The 16,618-nt window shown below is 46.2% G+C and overlaps 1 long non-coding RNA gene across 1 annotated transcript; it reads right to left on the reverse strand.

Moving 5' to 3' along the window:
- Positions 1 to 1,786: 1,786 nt before the first annotated feature.
- Positions 1,787 to 10,404, reverse strand: LOC117886270. The gene is made up of 2 exons (XR_004647904.1): positions 9,014 to 10,404; positions 1,787 to 7,517 (listed from the first exon to the last, which is right to left on the reverse strand). It is a non-coding gene; the product is annotated as an uncharacterized LOC117886270 (long non-coding RNA).
- Positions 10,405 to 16,618: the final 6,214 nt, after the last annotated feature.

The raw sequence follows: 16,618 nt of genomic DNA on the forward strand, positions 1-16,618 counted from the left end.
TAAAATCGGAACATCTGGTCACCCTACTTCCAGGAGCGCATACAGGCATGTGACTAGTAATTATCATCTGTATTCTTATGATATATCACCGACGATTCTGACAAGACTCAAGATTTTCTAAAGTCACTAATGATTCTGGGTGCCTCCATTGTAGGGTGCCCCACTCGAGACACCCGCTTTGCAGATGCTGGATGCTTAGAACTGTCTGCAGTTTTTGACGAAGATCTGTAGATGCAAAATAATGACACTGAATAGATTGGCACTCTTTTTGCATTACATTACACATTATGTTCTCCTTTACGAGAAGCTGTTGTACACATTCTTTTATCTTATTCTCTTTAATCGATAAGGTAACTAGTACAATCCAGCATGACTTTAGTTGTAAATACATAGGTTGTGGAATCTCCATCGTTGGTGATTTTTAAGAGCAGGTTAGACAAACACCTGTGTCAGGGACGGTCTAGATAATACTTAGTCCTGCCATGCATGCAGGGGACTGGACTAGATGACCTCTCAAGGTCCCTTCCAGTCCTACGATTCTATATTGTTTGAAAAGGTAAAGAAGATGAGTTGGGATAAAGTTTTCTCTGAAAGACAGATCTTTCATGAGTAGCTGTTATGGAAATCCTCGTTACCTTTACTCCATATATATATAAACTATTGTTTGACATGTACAAATAATAACTACGACACACCCTAACTTTAGTGAAAAGAGCACAATGAAGAAGCTTTATCTTTTCTTTTAGATATTTTTTTGAAAGATTCCTGAGGGGCTTAACTTCTTTTACACAAGTCTTCTATGAGAGGATGCTTCAGGCATCCACAGCCCAATAAAATAAGGAGAGATTTAGAATGTATCAAAGGAGCACTTCAGTTGTGTTAAAGAGCTTTATTGGAATTAAATGTGGCATAAAATTGAAAAATGCCATGGAAGAGTCAAAGGAATGCATCACCCAAACAACCCAAAGACAAAAGAGTTTAGCTCCAGTGCATCAACAATAGATAAAATCCTGAACGGTTTGATGAAGCGTATACAAGATACGGCAGTTTGGAGTGAATTTTAGGGGCATTTTGGGCTCTCCTCTGCTTCTTACTCCAGATCTGTGGTCTCTGTTTAAGTGCTTAGTTTTCCCTGCAGTGGTAGAAAACAAACTGTTAATAACTCTTGCTTTAGCCTGAAGGCAACCCGGAGTGCCAGAACAACACAGAAGGACTGTATCTTGCAGGCATGAGAAAAGCAGGGCTTTAATAGAAGGTCACTGGTTTTCCTCATCTGAATATTGTGGTGGCCAAGAATGTTCCTGAATAGACAATTAAAACATTGGCATAAGGGACAAGCCACCTCTAAGAATCAGGTTCACAGCTTTATGCAACCTGTTCAGCCAATCGACTACATGGTTCTTCCAGGCTGCAAAACTTTAAGCTCTTTTATATCTCTCCTTGAAACCCACCGCTGTCACGAGGCCAGGAAAACACTGGCTCCTGGCACTGGCAAGCAAATAACAAGCTGTGAGTTCTGTTTGTCTGCTGGTCTTTCTTTATTTTGTTACACTATCCTCCCGCCCTTCCCCACCCTATTGGTCTCGTCTATCTGTCACGTAGACTGTGAACTCTTGGAGGCAAGGTCAGTCTTCTTGTGATATGTTTACAGTCAGGCCGTGGGCTTTGATTTGGATTTATAGGCAATTCACTCATGCAAACAGCAAATAATAACAATAATAATTAAAGACATCAGCTGAACCCTGGCATGTGGTAAACCCTGCACAGCTCCAAAAACTGGGAACTGTTAGCACCAGGGGGCTACTACCCCTGAAATGGATCTTTAATGGCTCCCAGTGGAGCAGATTACTGTCATACCAGTGAAAAAGGGCCACAGTAATTATCTTACATACACAGCAGTTTATATGAGAAGGAATTATACAAGCGGTAAAGGGTTACATTAAACACAACTCCTATGTTAGACATTTAAGAACTATACATTAAGAGCTATACATTCCTCTTAGCGAGCCGCTCTTTCACATACACAAACAGGCCCTGCTTGGCAAACAGAGAAGGTGGTTACCAATTCTATGGACGATTTCTTCTCTCCAGGTCTGGTCTCCTCAGCCCTCTGGTCCAGGCCTTGGCTGCCTGGAAACCTCTCTGGTCACAGTCCTACTCCAGAGTTTTGGCTACTCTGTCTAGCAGCATTGCTTCTTTAAGCGTTAATTAAGGAATTCCCCCAACAGTAATTTAATATACTTGATTTTTATACTCTTTTTCCTCAAAGGAGTCACATGTCTTAAAATCATGCCCAGTGGGCTTGTGGCTACTAATTTTTACCTAATTCATACTTTAGGAGGAGACTGCAGAGTGGTGCCAACTGAACATTATCCCACATTCAGTCCCTTATCAATCATTCACTTCAGCCCCCTGTGTGATGTCCTTCAACAGGGTCGAGATGCCCCGGTCAGCCCATGCTCCACTCAGGACGTTCTACACGGGTTGTCTGACTTCAAGTGGACATATTTGCTGACTCCAAGATCAGTATTGATCATACACGCAGCATGGAGCCAGTCAGTTTCACCTCTGCCACCTGCCTGATGCTAAGAGAAGGATTCTGCTCCCAGAATCCTCTTTTGCAGTTCAGTCACGTCAAGCCATATTCTCACCATTCATTCAGTACAGCCACACCAATTCGGCACCATCCCAACAATCCCCCATTCGATATTCAATTACCAAAGATAATTGTAATATCACATCAATCATACCCACAATTTGTACATTAACTATTAGATCATGTGTCTCCTTCTCTGGTTTCTATAAAACTTAAAGCATTATCTTACGATTTTTAGTAGCATAATCCAACAACTCAATTTTATAAGTTTTTTGCAAAGCTTGTTTTTTTATATTGCTTACACATTTGATATTCAAAACAGAAACATACAAGGAATAATGCTGGAGTTTCAGAAATTTAAACTAACATTGCCCATTTAATTTTATTTTATACTGTTACTTGACATACAACATTATACCAAGTACACATTTGAGATCATATTTTTTCTACAGCTTTTTTAACAATTTTATATTTTCGAGCAAGCATACCTCTTACAGATATTATTAGTCTAGTTGACCGTTCTATTTGGCCTTGATTAGTTTGTATTTTCATATCCCAATCTCTATTATTCCACTCTATTTTCCTTAAATTTGGCTATGTTAATCGAGGGTGAGTCACAATGGTTTTAGTTATTTGAGGGTGCGCTTGATATTGTTCGTATTGGAAATGAGTTACATCTTCACAAGTATGTTACATTCCTTGGTCCTTAGGTCAGGTTATTTATTACTTCATTACCTTTTTCCATTTGATACCAACATATATCTTGGTTTATTTTATGCAATTCCCACCAACCCTTTTTTTTTATTGTAAATTCATGGTGTATTTACCCCCTTTTTAATTCAAAATTCAATTTCCTCCTGTGATTAAGGTGCCCTGTTTTTACTCGGCTCCTATTATTTGTTTCCATTTCACTTTGGGTATTTACCATAGTCCATTTCCTTCTGGTAGTATTCCATAGTACCCTGTTTTATTTTCCAGGTGCGGACATATATTACCTGGTACACTTTTTGTTGTAAGTGAGTCCATGTGAGTTTTGACTGTTTTGCATAAATACTGCGTGTGGTGCCTTAGTTTTCCTGCATGTTACACCCATGCTTAGGTGGTAGGAACAAGGGCATGTGACTTGCTAAGACCCTTGAAGGCAGGTAAGGCTACTTCAGTTGCCTGTACGTAAGCTATAGAAGGTGCTCTTCATAACCTAAAACCTAGGAGAGAGGATGTGACCGGTGCCACTTTGCCCGGGAAGTGAGCCAAAGACCAGTAGGAGCAATGGGCATATTGGAGGTCGGGTCACTAGAAACTGGGCAGTCTGTGGTTGGGAGAGAAGCAGGGAGTCCAAGATGGACACGGCTAAAAGTTACCAATTCCCATGCCAACAAGTCTGTTCCACATTGTGTACCTGTTAATTAATAAACCCTCCATTTTACAATCTTGGCTGAGAGTTAAAGCTGACTATGGAGTTGAAGTGCAGGGCCCTTTGGCTTCCCCAGGAGCCACGCCCAGGCGGACTCACTGCGGGGATGCTCAATGCCCCGAAGTCAGACACAGAAAGACCAAGGCCACTTAGGCTTTTTTGCCCCAGCAGCAGTGTGAGGGGAGGCATGCCTTACCAGGCTTTTTAGAGAGCAGTTTTCGAGCATTAGCCTGGTGACTCTGTGACAGACTGTTGATTATCCACTCCTTGGGGACTAAGATTACAGAAATCTTAAATTTAGATTTGTTGTGTATATAGCTACTATGATTACAATCTAGAATTAGCCATTTTATACGTTTCGGAACATTGTGACATTTTTGTGTTGATTTGGTTACATTAACCCATATTTATCCTTCCATATATTACACATTGTCCCCAAATGAGGTATGGCATCTTAAAGCATATTTATGTTAGGGTACTTTTGTTCAGACACTTTAAATACAGATTTATTACCAGACCCCAGTAAACATGTGTTCTATGTGCACCAATTACATTTTTATTGACACATTTTCATATTCTCAGTGATGTTATACAATTTTACAGCAGATCCTATATTTATGACTGGAATTTTAGTTTCATTTTAAAACCAAACCCCTTGAATTATATATTCTTGGGGTGCTTTTTCCTGATGATGCTGTGTCTGAGGGGTTTCTTTATGTGGTGTATGTGGGTCCCACAATTCCCCAGTTTTGATATTAATATTGGGATAGGTTGTCCCCCAATGCATATGCACCATTTGTTACACTTGAGGTCCCTTTTGTTAGTTGGATTAAATTCCCTCTTAACTACTAAAGCCTGTTTTCCTGCAGCTTCTTGGCACCCTTTTGTTAATATCTTGGATGTTAATCCCTGTGCCCACACAGAAATATATGTCTTATTTGGTACATGAAATGTCCACATTTCCTGAGTGTTTTTTATGGCCTCAAAGGGAATGACAGATTCTGTTACCATAGAGTGCCAGATTTCCCCATCTTCCACAGTCTTCATTCTTATCATCCCCTTTACCGGGTTTAGCAACTTGATAGTCCTTTATTGAGTTGTGGAGAGTTTTTGTACTGGAAAATCAGTTACCTGGATAGAAATTTTTATTCCCTTTTACTTTGCTTTCTTTTAGCCTTTTTTCTCCCTTTTGTCCCAGTGAAATAAATGCTGCTAGAGTAAACATTATCAGGGAAACAACTCTAAAATGACTTCTGTACAAGACTTTTTTTTTAGAGGTTGGCTTCGAGTTGTTGCCCACAGTAAGGTTTACTCTGGCTAGGACTTTGAATTCCAGTATTGGGATAGATAATGGTGCAGATTTAATCAGACTTTCCAAAAGCTTTCTTTTTTTTTAACTTTCCCCTCCTCAGAGAAGCCTGGTAGTAGTAGTAGTGTAGTAGTAGTCTCTCCCCCTTTCCGTCAACCTGCATTAACACCGCACCCAGCCCTGTGTCTGAGGCGTTGGTGAACACCATAAAGGGCCTGTCAAAGTCTGGGTTTACCAGCACCAGGCCCTTGACCAGAGCCTCCTTCAGAGCACAGAGAGCCCTCTGGCACTGCTCTGTCCAAACCACCTTATCTGGCTTACCCTTCTTACATAGCTCAGTGATGGGGGTGGCTATAGAGCTAAAGTGGGGTATGAACCTCCGGTAGTAGCCCGCCATCCCAATGAAAGCCTGGACCTGCGTCTTAGTCTGGGGAACAGGTCAATCTCTGATCACCTCCACCTTGGCTGGCTCTAGCTTTAGGCAGCCGCTCCCCCTTTTGTGGCCCAGATATGACACCTCTGACATCCCCACCTTGCACTTGCTGGCTTTTATAGTCAGACCTGCATCCTGGAGCCGGTCCAGTACTTGTTTAACCTAGGACACATGGTCCTCCCAGGTCTGGCTAAAAACACAGATATCATCAATATACGCCTTGGCAAAATTCTCCATCCCTTTGAGTAACTGGTTCACCAGGTGCTGAAAGGTGGCAGGTGCCCCTGTTAGGCCGAAAGGTAGGACCAGGAACTTGTATAACCCCAGAGGGATGATAAAGGCAGATTTCAGCCGGGCCTCTGGATCCAAAAGTACTTGCCTGTAGCCCTTGGTGAGATCCATAGTAGTGAGATAACAAGCCCCGCCTAGCTTGTCAGGTCTAGGCATGGGGTAGGCATCAAACTTGGTGATGGCATTAAGCCTCCTGTAATCCACACAAAACCAGAGTGACCCGTCCTTCTTGGGGACCAACACCATTGGCGAGGCCCAAGGGCTGGAGGATGGCTGGATCACCCCTAAAGCCAGCATGTCCTTGAACTCTCTCTCCAGGTCCTGGGCTGTTTTCCCAGTGAACAGGAATGGGAGCATCTTACAGGAGGGTGGGCTCCTGTCTTCACCTGGTGGACAGCCAGGTTAGTGAGCCCAGGCCATTTGGAGAACAGCTGCTGGTAGGGACCCAGCACCCCTCGGATCTCTGCCTGCTGGGCAGGGGTTAGCTGCTCAGTGAGGGCAATTGATTCCAGCGAAGGGCCGGCCCCTGTCTCAGGGAATAGATCCACCAAGAGATCATCTCCCTGCTCCTCCCACTGGCCACACACCGCCGGACCAAATTCTCCCTGTCAAAGTACAGCTTCATCATGTTGACATGGTACACCCGGTGGCTGTGAGCCCGGTTAGACAGTTCAACTACATAATTCACCTCATTCAGCTGCTTGATGACCTTAAAAGGACCAGTCTGAGGCAGCGTGTAGTTCGTTCTTTCTCACGGGAATGAGAACCATCACTTGGTCCCCAGTGGCATAGGAGCGGGCACGTGCTGAGCGGTCGTACCAGATCTGCTTCCCTTGGGCCCTGGCTAGATTCTCCCCAGCCAAGTCCATGAGCTCAGCGAGCTTTTCCCGGAAAATCAGTACGTACTCCACCCCTCCATCGGGGGAGGCCTTCCCCTCCCATTCGTCCCTCATCAAGTCCAGCGGTCCCCTCACTCTCCTCCCATACAGCAACTCAAAAGGAGAGAACCTGGTTGATTCCTGGGGCACTTCCCGGTACACAAACAGCAGGTGGGGTAAATGCTTGTCCCTGTCCCGTGGGTGCTGGTTTACAAAGGTTTTCAGCATCATCTTTAGGGTCCCATGGAATCTCTCCACCAGCCCATTGGGCTGAGGGTGATATGCTGAGGCCCAGGTGTGTCGGACCCCACACTTCTCCCACAAGCACCGGAGCAGAGTTGACATGAAATTGGAGCCCGGGTCTGTAAGGACTTCCTAGGGGAACCTCACTCTGCTGAAAATGGTCAGCAGTGCATCTGCCACAGTGTCTGCCTCGATAGAGGACAAGACCACTGCCTCAGGATAGTGAGTAGCAAAATCTACCACCACCAGAATGTATTTTTCCCTGTCCAAGTTGCCTTGCTGAGGGGTCCCACTATGTCCACAGCCACCTTCTGCAAAGGATCCTTCAGTACTGCTGGACGGCATCAAAGACCCTGGGCAGGGGTGAAAGTAAACTTAAAGGACTTACTGGTACACCGGAGTCCTGAGCGGGGCGTGGCCTCAACCGAAAGAGGCGGGGCCTCAACCCGAAGAGGTGGGGCCTTTCGAGATTTAAAGGCCCTGGGGCTCCGGCTGTGGCTGGGAGCCCCAGGGCCTTTAAATCACCCTGGAGCTACCAGCTGCAGAGGCACCTGGGAGCCCGGGGCGAATTAAAGGGCCCAAGCGGTTTAAATCACCAAGGGAGCGGTGGGAGTCCTGGGCCCTTTAAATCACTGCCGGAGAAGCCAGTCCAGTCCGGCACGGCGTACCAGCTCTTGCCGGTACGCCGTGCCGGACCATACCGGCTTACTTTCATCTCTGACCCCAGGCCAGTAAAAGTTACATAGCAGCCTCTGCCTGATGCACTGGATACCCTGGTGTCCTGAGAGAGAGACATCGTGGGCCAGGTACGGTAGCCTGCGGTAGTACTTCTGGGGGACCACTAGCTGTCTTCTGATCCCCCATGGTTCCACTTCCCCTTGGGGATTCCATTCCCAGTACAGTAATCCCTTCTCCCACAGAAATCTTTCCCGGCAGCCTTCCCCCAGGGGTTTTGCCATGCTGTGGCCAGCAAGTTCCCTCAGCTTTTCTAAGGAGGGATCCTTCCGCAGCTCGGCCTGGAATTCAGTGGCTGGGGATGGGGTAGGAACCTGCTCCCTCTCAGTGGCTGGTCAGAGGCTGCAGCTCCACCAAGACCTGTCCCCAGTGGCTCCTTTCCCACCAGGGTAGGGACCTGCACCCCAAGCAGGGCACCACCCCCGGTGTCAAGGCAGAGTGCCCTTCACTGGCTCTGGCTACAGGTGATGACTAGGGCGCTCTGGGGGCCGCCTGGCGAATCTGCCAGGTAACCCCGCCATCAGCACCTGGGTTGGCAACTGATGGGCATCCCCACATCTTTGGGCCCTTCCTTGGCCCCCCATTTCAGATGTACCCTTGCCACAGGTACCTTAAACAGGGGCCCACACTCGCCCATCAGGGTCAGGTAGGTGTTGGGCACCACCCAGTCTGGGGCCACCACCTTGGGCCGGGCCAGCGTCACCTCAGTGCCTGTGTCCCAGTACCCTGTGACCTGCTTCCCATCCACCTCCAGGGGAATGAGGCACTCACTCCTCTGGGACCACCCCACACCCACCCTGTAGACTGAGAACTTTGAATCTGGAGCATCAAGCCACCCCAAGGAGCTGGCCTGGGAGACTCCTCGCTCTTGGGCCATTGCTAAACTGCCAGCCCCTCCTGCCTGGGGAGCCAGCCCCTCCTCCGGCTGGGCCCCCACCCAGACAACCCTGTGAGGGCTCTGTTTGCTAATCCTGTCCCTGACCTTTTGGCACCGGACCCACTTGTGGCCCCTCTGCCCACAGTAATTACACCTCAGGTCCCGTTGCTCCCCTGGGGCTGGTTGGTCAGCTCTGGTATTGTCTGTGCCTCTCGGGAGGGATTTATCTGAGACTACCTTCTGCACTGATGTGGGCCTGTCCCCCTGGGATTCCATTCCATAGCCCGACCTGCTGTCTACAAACTCGTCAGCCAGCAGCCCCGTGCAGAGCAGGTCCTTTGGCCTCTTGTCCACCAGCGACATCCTCAGGTCAGGGGGACAGAGTTCATATAATTGTTCCAGCCCCATCTGTTAAATCATGTCCTCCTTGGTCTGGGCCCCAGCCACATTCACCCACTTGCGGGTGTATTCCCCCATCAGTGTGACCAGTTCCAGATAGGTCATCCCTTGGGTCTTCTGCACACCCTGGAACCTTTTCCTGTACGGCTCGGGGGTCAGCGCAAACCTGCGCAGCAGGGCTTGCGTGAACAGCTCATAGTCCCCTGCTTCCACACCATCCATCTGGCTGAACATCTCTATGGCTTTGGGACCCAGTAAGGGGGTGAGATGCTGAAGCCTGTCTGCAGGGTCAACCTGGTACACATTGCAAGCCTTCTCAAAGACAGTGAGGAAGGTGTCTATATCATCCCCTTCCTTAAAAATGGAGGCAGCACTTTTATATCGGAGTTCCCTACGGGCTTAGCCACCCTGGGACCATCCCCACTCACCACGGTAGGGGTCTCTCTCCTTCTCAGCTCCGCCATTGCCAGTTCATGCTGCCTCTGTCTCTCACGGTCCTCCCATTCCTTCTCACAGTCCTCTAGCTCTTTCAGTTTTAGTTCCGTTTCCAACTCCAACCGTCTCAGCTCCACCAATGGGGAACTCGGCTGGGAAGATCCCCTGCTGGTCAGGTAGGTGAATCCTGGGGCTGCCTGGCTGCTTTCAGCCCCTCTCGCATCCCCGGTTAAGTCAATGGCTGGGGTGACCCCTGCGGATGCCTGGCTACTCCCAGCCTCTCTTGCAGCCAGTTGGGACAGGAACCAGCTCCTTAGAGCGATCATTCTCTTCCAACCAAGCAAGCAGCTGTGCCTTGGTGAATCTTCCAAAGTGCAGCCCTCTCTCTCTGCACAGCTCCACAATTTCCTTCTTCAGGAGATGGTTATCGGCCATCTCCATGCTGTTCCCAAGTGGTCACGGACTCATAGGCCTGTGCTCTCTCAGCTCCCCACAGTCCCTGGGAGAAACCCCCTTCAGTGCAACAGCCCTTCTTGGGGGTCCACTCTCTCTCGGGGGTTAAGCCGTAGGCTCCTCCGCCCCCTGGAACCGCACCTCTCTGAGACTTCAGCACGCCTGCTAATCCCCCTTCGTTCTACTGCTCCCCAGTCACTTACTGCAGGATGCTCTGTCCACGGGGTGCAGTTTATCCCACTTCTATCACCAGTTGTCACAGAGTCACCGGGTCAATGCTCTGGAACTACACTGTATGAAGCCAGTCAGGACTCTGGGGGAGCATGTCTCCTCTCTCTGAGCAGACTGTCTCCAGGGCAAGAAGCTTACACAGCTTCGACCTTCCTGGGTCTGACCTCGGAGCATTCGGCATCCCCTTCCACACCGTGCACTTCCCGCAGCGAGTCCGCCCACGCGGGGCTCCTGGGGAAGCCAGAGGGTGGTCCCTGCATCCCAACTCCGCAATCAGATGTGACTCTCAGCCAGCCGGTAAAACAGAAGGTTTATTAGTCAACAGGAACACAGCGTAGGACAGAACTTGTTAGCACAGAAATCAGTGACTTTCAGCCAAGTCCATCTTGGGAGTTTTGGGCCACATACCCTGGACTCCCGCTCTTCCGGTCCCCCCATGCAGACTGCCAGCTTCCAGCCACCCGACCTCCAACACCCCCCCTGTTGCTCCTCCATCTCTTTGTCTTGCTTCCAGGGCAAAAGGTGTCATCTGGTCGCATCCCCCCTCCTAGGACTCAGGTTACATAGGTGCAGACAGCTAGACAGCCTCACCTGCCCCCTGGCCTCAGCAAAAATCACACACCCAATTCCCACCACCAAAGTATTGGTGCAGTACACAGGGAAACTGGGGTACACACAGTATCAGTATAGGACAGTAAGACTCACATGCAACATAACAAGAGGAATAAAACCCCATTTTGTCACATCCAGATGATACAAAACTTTAAGATAGTCAAGTCCAAAACAGACTTTAAAGAGTTGCAAAGGGAGCTTACAAAACTGGGTGACTAAGCATACGAAATTCAATGCTGACAAATGCAAAGTAATGCAAGTTGGAAAAACATAATTCCAACTACACATATAAAAGAATGAGGTCTAAATTAGCTGCTACACATCCAAAAGAAAAAAAGGTTCTGTAATCATTGTGTATAAATCCCTAAAAACATTCACTTAATGTGCAACAGCCATATCGGGAAAAAAAGCACAGAAAAAAAAAGCAACAAAAATAATCAGGGGTTTGGAACAACTTTATATAAGAAGAGATTAACCAAGACTGGGACTTTCCAACTTGGCAAAGAGATAACTAAATGGGGAATACAAAGAGGTGTATGAAATCCTGACTGTTGTTGAGACAGTAAATAAGAAAGTGTTATTTACTTCTCTCTTTTTGTGTCACACAAGAACTAGGGGTTACCAATAAGATTGGTAAGCAGCAGGTTTAAAAGAAACAAAAGGAAATAAACACAGGAAAATTAGCCTGTGGAACTTCCTGTCAGAAAATGTTGTAAAAGCCCAGACTATAACAAGATGGTATTGTTTTTAGTAAAAGAAAGAGAGACATTCATAGAGGCTATTAGCCAAGATGGGCAGGGACCGTGTCCCTGGCCTCTGTTTGCCAGAAGCTGAGAATGGGCTGCATGATTACGTAATCATTGCCTGTTCTGCTTATTTTCTTTGAAACACCTGGCATTGGTCACTGTTAAAAGACAGGACGCTGGGCTAGATGGACTTTTAGTTTGACCCACCATGTTTTTATGCTTGTGCCCCTAAGAAGGGCGCTCATTGTATTGAAATTTGAGTGACTTAATCTTCTGGTTTATTCTTCAGATGGAATCCTGTGGCGTGGACAGGTCTAGTAATCATATTGCCAACAAGCCATAGCAAATTTCATAGCATACTTCTTGCTTCCATGAATTGATGGATTAACCTGGAAAAACAAAATCAAACAAAACAAAAACAAAACACACAAGGCCTCTGACCGGACCTTGCTTCTTGTGCTCTTCCTTTTGTTTGTGTTGATTTCTCTGTCCAATGTTTGCATCAGACTTGCTACCCAAATCTTCTTTTGTACCTGCTGCTCAGGAATTTGTTTCTTTGGTGTGAACAGGAACTCAGGAGTTCTTATAATTTAGCCTGTTATTAATTCAAAGAGGTTAGTAACATAACAAAGAAACAAATAACAAATTCAGTACAGAGAACCAGTTAGCCCTGGCCATTATAGTTGGAAGGTCGGCTACAACAGGGGTAGATTTACAATTATATTTTTATACTATAATCATGGGAAGTCATCTGCCATCCGGTTTCTGTACAAGCCAGATTGGGGAGTTGCAGGGGCTTTGACACTTTACTACTACCCCTTGTGCTTTTAGATCCCGCAACAGGGTTTTTTTAATGTGGGGAACAGCTTCTGCTGGATAGGAACGCTGAGGAACCGCCGTACACATTTCCCCCCCACTATCTTTACCACTGCCTTTTCTTTCTAGCCCAAACCAGGAGAAATTCCCTTATCCACTTACTGTCTGGCAGTGCCATATCTTTACAGGCTCACTTTCTTAATCCTTCTGAAATAACCTGGTTATTTACAGTCTCTTGCTTCACAACCAGCCTTTATGCCAGATTAATCATTCACTTTTCCTGCTGGACCAGATCTACTTTTCATACAGCTTTTCCTGCGATGCTGTTACAAACCACGGTATTTATTTAAAATTTAGTTTGATCTACTACCCGTGGCAGGTGTATTAATACTTAAAGTTGCCTTTGCTCCTGTATTAATTAATGCCAGCAACCATTATATGTTTCCTTCTGTCACCTCTTCCATGGAAGATTTACCAATTATGTGGGGCTGTAATTGGGCTACTAACATTTACCTTTGGGGACGGGGGTTGCTAAGGGTGAGGCATTTTTACTGAAATGTGGAGCCACCCTGACAGGAAGCTGCCAATTTCATCTGAGCCAATTCCGGGGATAACAAGCCATAAGAACTCACTAGCAGATCTTCTGTACCTGTTCCCATGGTCTCAACAGCCTTAACTCCTGGTTGCAGCGTTGACTGTGATCTAGTCCTTGTCATCAAATCACTTAAAGCAGCTAGCAAAGTCTCCAGAGGTTGCCCATCCGAATGGGCCATATCTGCCCCTTTCCTGAACTTGAGCCCATCTGCGCTCCCAATGATCCCCCACTAAACACTCCACGTCTCCTACCGTACCATCCTCAGCCTGGTCCTATTTCACTGTAACTACCACGTCCCGTATCAGTGTGGCTGGAGCCATTATAGCCTGCTTGATTGCTGTAGGAAGCCTCACTAATCACTTTCCGAGAAGAACTACCTGCTCCACTTACTACCCTTTCTGCCTCCCAAGCTGCTTTAATCAATTCAACCTGATCTAAATCCAGTCAGGATCCTATGAACACCTTAATAGGTTTCCTTAAACCATCATAGATCAAATCTGTCAGCTGTTTCTCCTCGATTTCAGCCAGGGAGCATACCAACAACAACCTAGTACAATAAGCCATAACAGATTCTTTTTCCTTCTGATGTATTAACAAAGCTGTCCTTCTCAATTCAGAGGGGGTCAGAAAGTATCAGGCTACCTTCTGGATAACACCATCTCTGTCACCTTTATTTAACTCTGCCTCCATTTCTGCCAACAAAGCCGTTCCTTCCATAGGGCCTGCACAAGTTATTATCAGTTCTCTTAAATCTTCAGGATCTAAATGTTTTCTAACCATGTATTCCAACAGCCAAGACAAATACATTCTCTTAGTGAAAGAGTCCATTTGTTTAGCCATTGCCTGTTTTTTAGTTTCAGTCAGGGGACGATTTACTTCCTCTTGTATTTGCTGTGAAGGCTGAGGCATTTTTGCTATTACTACTGGCTGGGCTGCCGGAGGCCCTGGGAGGTGCTCCTCTTCTTCTTCCACCTGTATATTTATTCTTTCCGGACATGTATGGGTTAAAGCTGTTATTCACTGAGCCTTGGTTACATTTTTGTGCTACAACAATTTCCAAGTCACATTTCAGGCATTCATTCTGCAATTTTAGTTTTTCCAATTCCTGTTCCAAACTTTCTTGCACAACATATCGCTGACATTCCAAAACATCTCGCTCCTTTACAAGCTTATCTACAACACAATACACAGCACAGATGACATGTGCTGCAGTTTGGGCTTTCTAGGGTATGTAACACTTTTGGTACCTCAACAGTAAGTTGTCCAAAACTTTCTCATGCAGTGTGGGAACTGTATCAGCCAGACATGGATCAGACCCCTCGCTTTTAAACACCTGTCTTAACAAACACTCATTAACCACACCCGGAGGCTTTGCAGCATCCCCCTTGTCCTCCGGTTTGAAGACCCTTCCCTGTTTGTGTTTGTGAAACATCATCGACTCTAGGAATGACCAATACAACCCCGCTCACCGCTATATTTCCCTCTCTGTAACTAAATCTGGTACCCAAGCTAAAATTAATATAAGTCAGAAGTGATTCAGAACAATATTTAAATTCGTTGGTTAACACCAGTGACTCAGGATACCAAGCTCTTCACAGGAAACCAGTTCAGGAACAATTTGATTCAGTTTAAACACCGTTTTTTTTCTTGGACACAACAGTAACCATCCTCTGCTACCAAATGTTGGCACCAGGGGAATGGATCTTTAATGGCTCCCAGTGGAGCAGAGGACTGTCATACCAGTGGAAAAGGTCCACAGTAATTATCTTACATACACAGCAGTTTATTTGAAAAGGAATTTCACAGGCGGTAAAGGGTTACATCATGCACATAATTCCTATGTTAGACATTAAGAACTATACATTAAGAGCTATACATTCCTCTTAGCGAGTCTCTCTTTCACAAACATACACAAACAGGCCCTGTGCTAGCCTCACAAAGTTCCTGCTTGGCAAACAGAGAAGGTGGTTACCAATTCTATGGACGATTTCTTCTCTCCAGATCAGGTCTCCTCAGCCCTCTGGTCTGTCTCAGATTCCCTCAAGGCAAGGCCTTGGTTGCCTGGAAACCCCTCTGGTCACAGTCCTATTCGAGCCCAAGGAGCAGAGTTTTGGCTACTCTGTCTAGCAATGTTGCTTCTTTAAGCGTAAATTAAGGAATTCCCCCAACAGTAATTTAATTTGCTTGATTTTTATATGCTTTTTCCTCAAAGAAGTCATGTCTTAAAATCACGTCCAGTGGCCTTGTGCCTACTAATTTTTACCTAATTCATACTTTAGGAGGAGACTGCAGAGTGGTGCCAACTGAACATTACCCCACATTCACTCCCTTATCAATCATTCACTTCAGCCCCCTGTGTGATGTCCTTCAACAGGGTTGAGATGCCCTGGTCAGCCCATGCTCCACTCAGGACGTTCTACACGGGTTGTCTGACTTCAAGTGGACATATTTGCTGACTCCAAGATCAGTATTGATCATACACGCAGCATGGAGCCAGTCAGTTTCACCTCTGGCATCCGCTTGATGCTAAGAGAAGGATTCTGCTCCCAGAATCCTCTTTCGCAGTTCAGTCACGTCAAGCCATGTTCTCACCATTCATTCAGTAGGGCCACACCAATTTGGCACCATCCCAACAGGAACCCCCTGTGTGGATTTAACCTGTAGGTTATTGCTTAGAAGGGAGCACAAATCTCAGTTTATCTTTTCTTCTGAAGCTCAGCCAATGCCTAGACACACCTTCAACTTTATTGTTTGGAACTATTTCCTGAGCCCAAAGTCTCGCCCAAACGGACATGGATCATAAACACTTGAGAGCTGCTGTTGTGGCTGGCGCTGCAGCAATCCCTTAGCTCACAGTGGACTATTATTTAACCAGGAAGAGAGATGTAGTTCTCAAAGATGTCAAAAAAGCAAACAGAATGTTGGGAATCATTAAGAAATAAGACAGAAAATATATTGTCTCTATATAAATCCATGGTGCGCCCACATCTTGAATACTGCATGCAGATGTGGTCGCCCCATCTCTAAAAAGATATACTGGCATTGGAAAAGGTTCAGAAAAGGGCAACAAAAATAATTAGGGGTATGGAACAACTTCCGTATGAGGAGAGATTAATAAGATTGGGACTTTTCAGCTTGGAGGAGATGACTAAGAGGGGATATGATAGGGGTCTATAAAGTCATGACTGGTGTGGAGAAAGTAAATAAGGAAGTGTTATTTCTCACAGCACAAGAACTAGGGGGTCACAAAATGAAATTAATAGGCAGCAGGTTAAAAACATAAAAAAGGAAGTATTTCTTCACACAACACATAGTCAACCTGTGGAACCCTTTGCCAGAGTATGTTGTGAAGGCCAAGACTCTAACAGGGTTCAAAAAAGAGCGAGATAAGTTCATGGAAGATAGGTCCATCAATGGCTATTAGCCAGGATGGACAGGGATGGTGTCCCTAGCCTCTGTTTGCCAGAAGCTGTAAACGGGCGACAGGGGATGAATCACTTGAGGATTGCCTGTTCTGTTCATTCCCTCTGGAGCACCTGGCATTGGTTACTGTCA

Source organism: Trachemys scripta, chromosome 12 (genome assembly GCF_013100865.1).
Source record: "Trachemys scripta elegans isolate TJP31775 chromosome 12, CAS_Tse_1.0, whole genome shotgun sequence".
Lineage (NCBI taxonomy): Eukaryota > Metazoa > Chordata > Testudines > Emydidae > Trachemys > Trachemys scripta.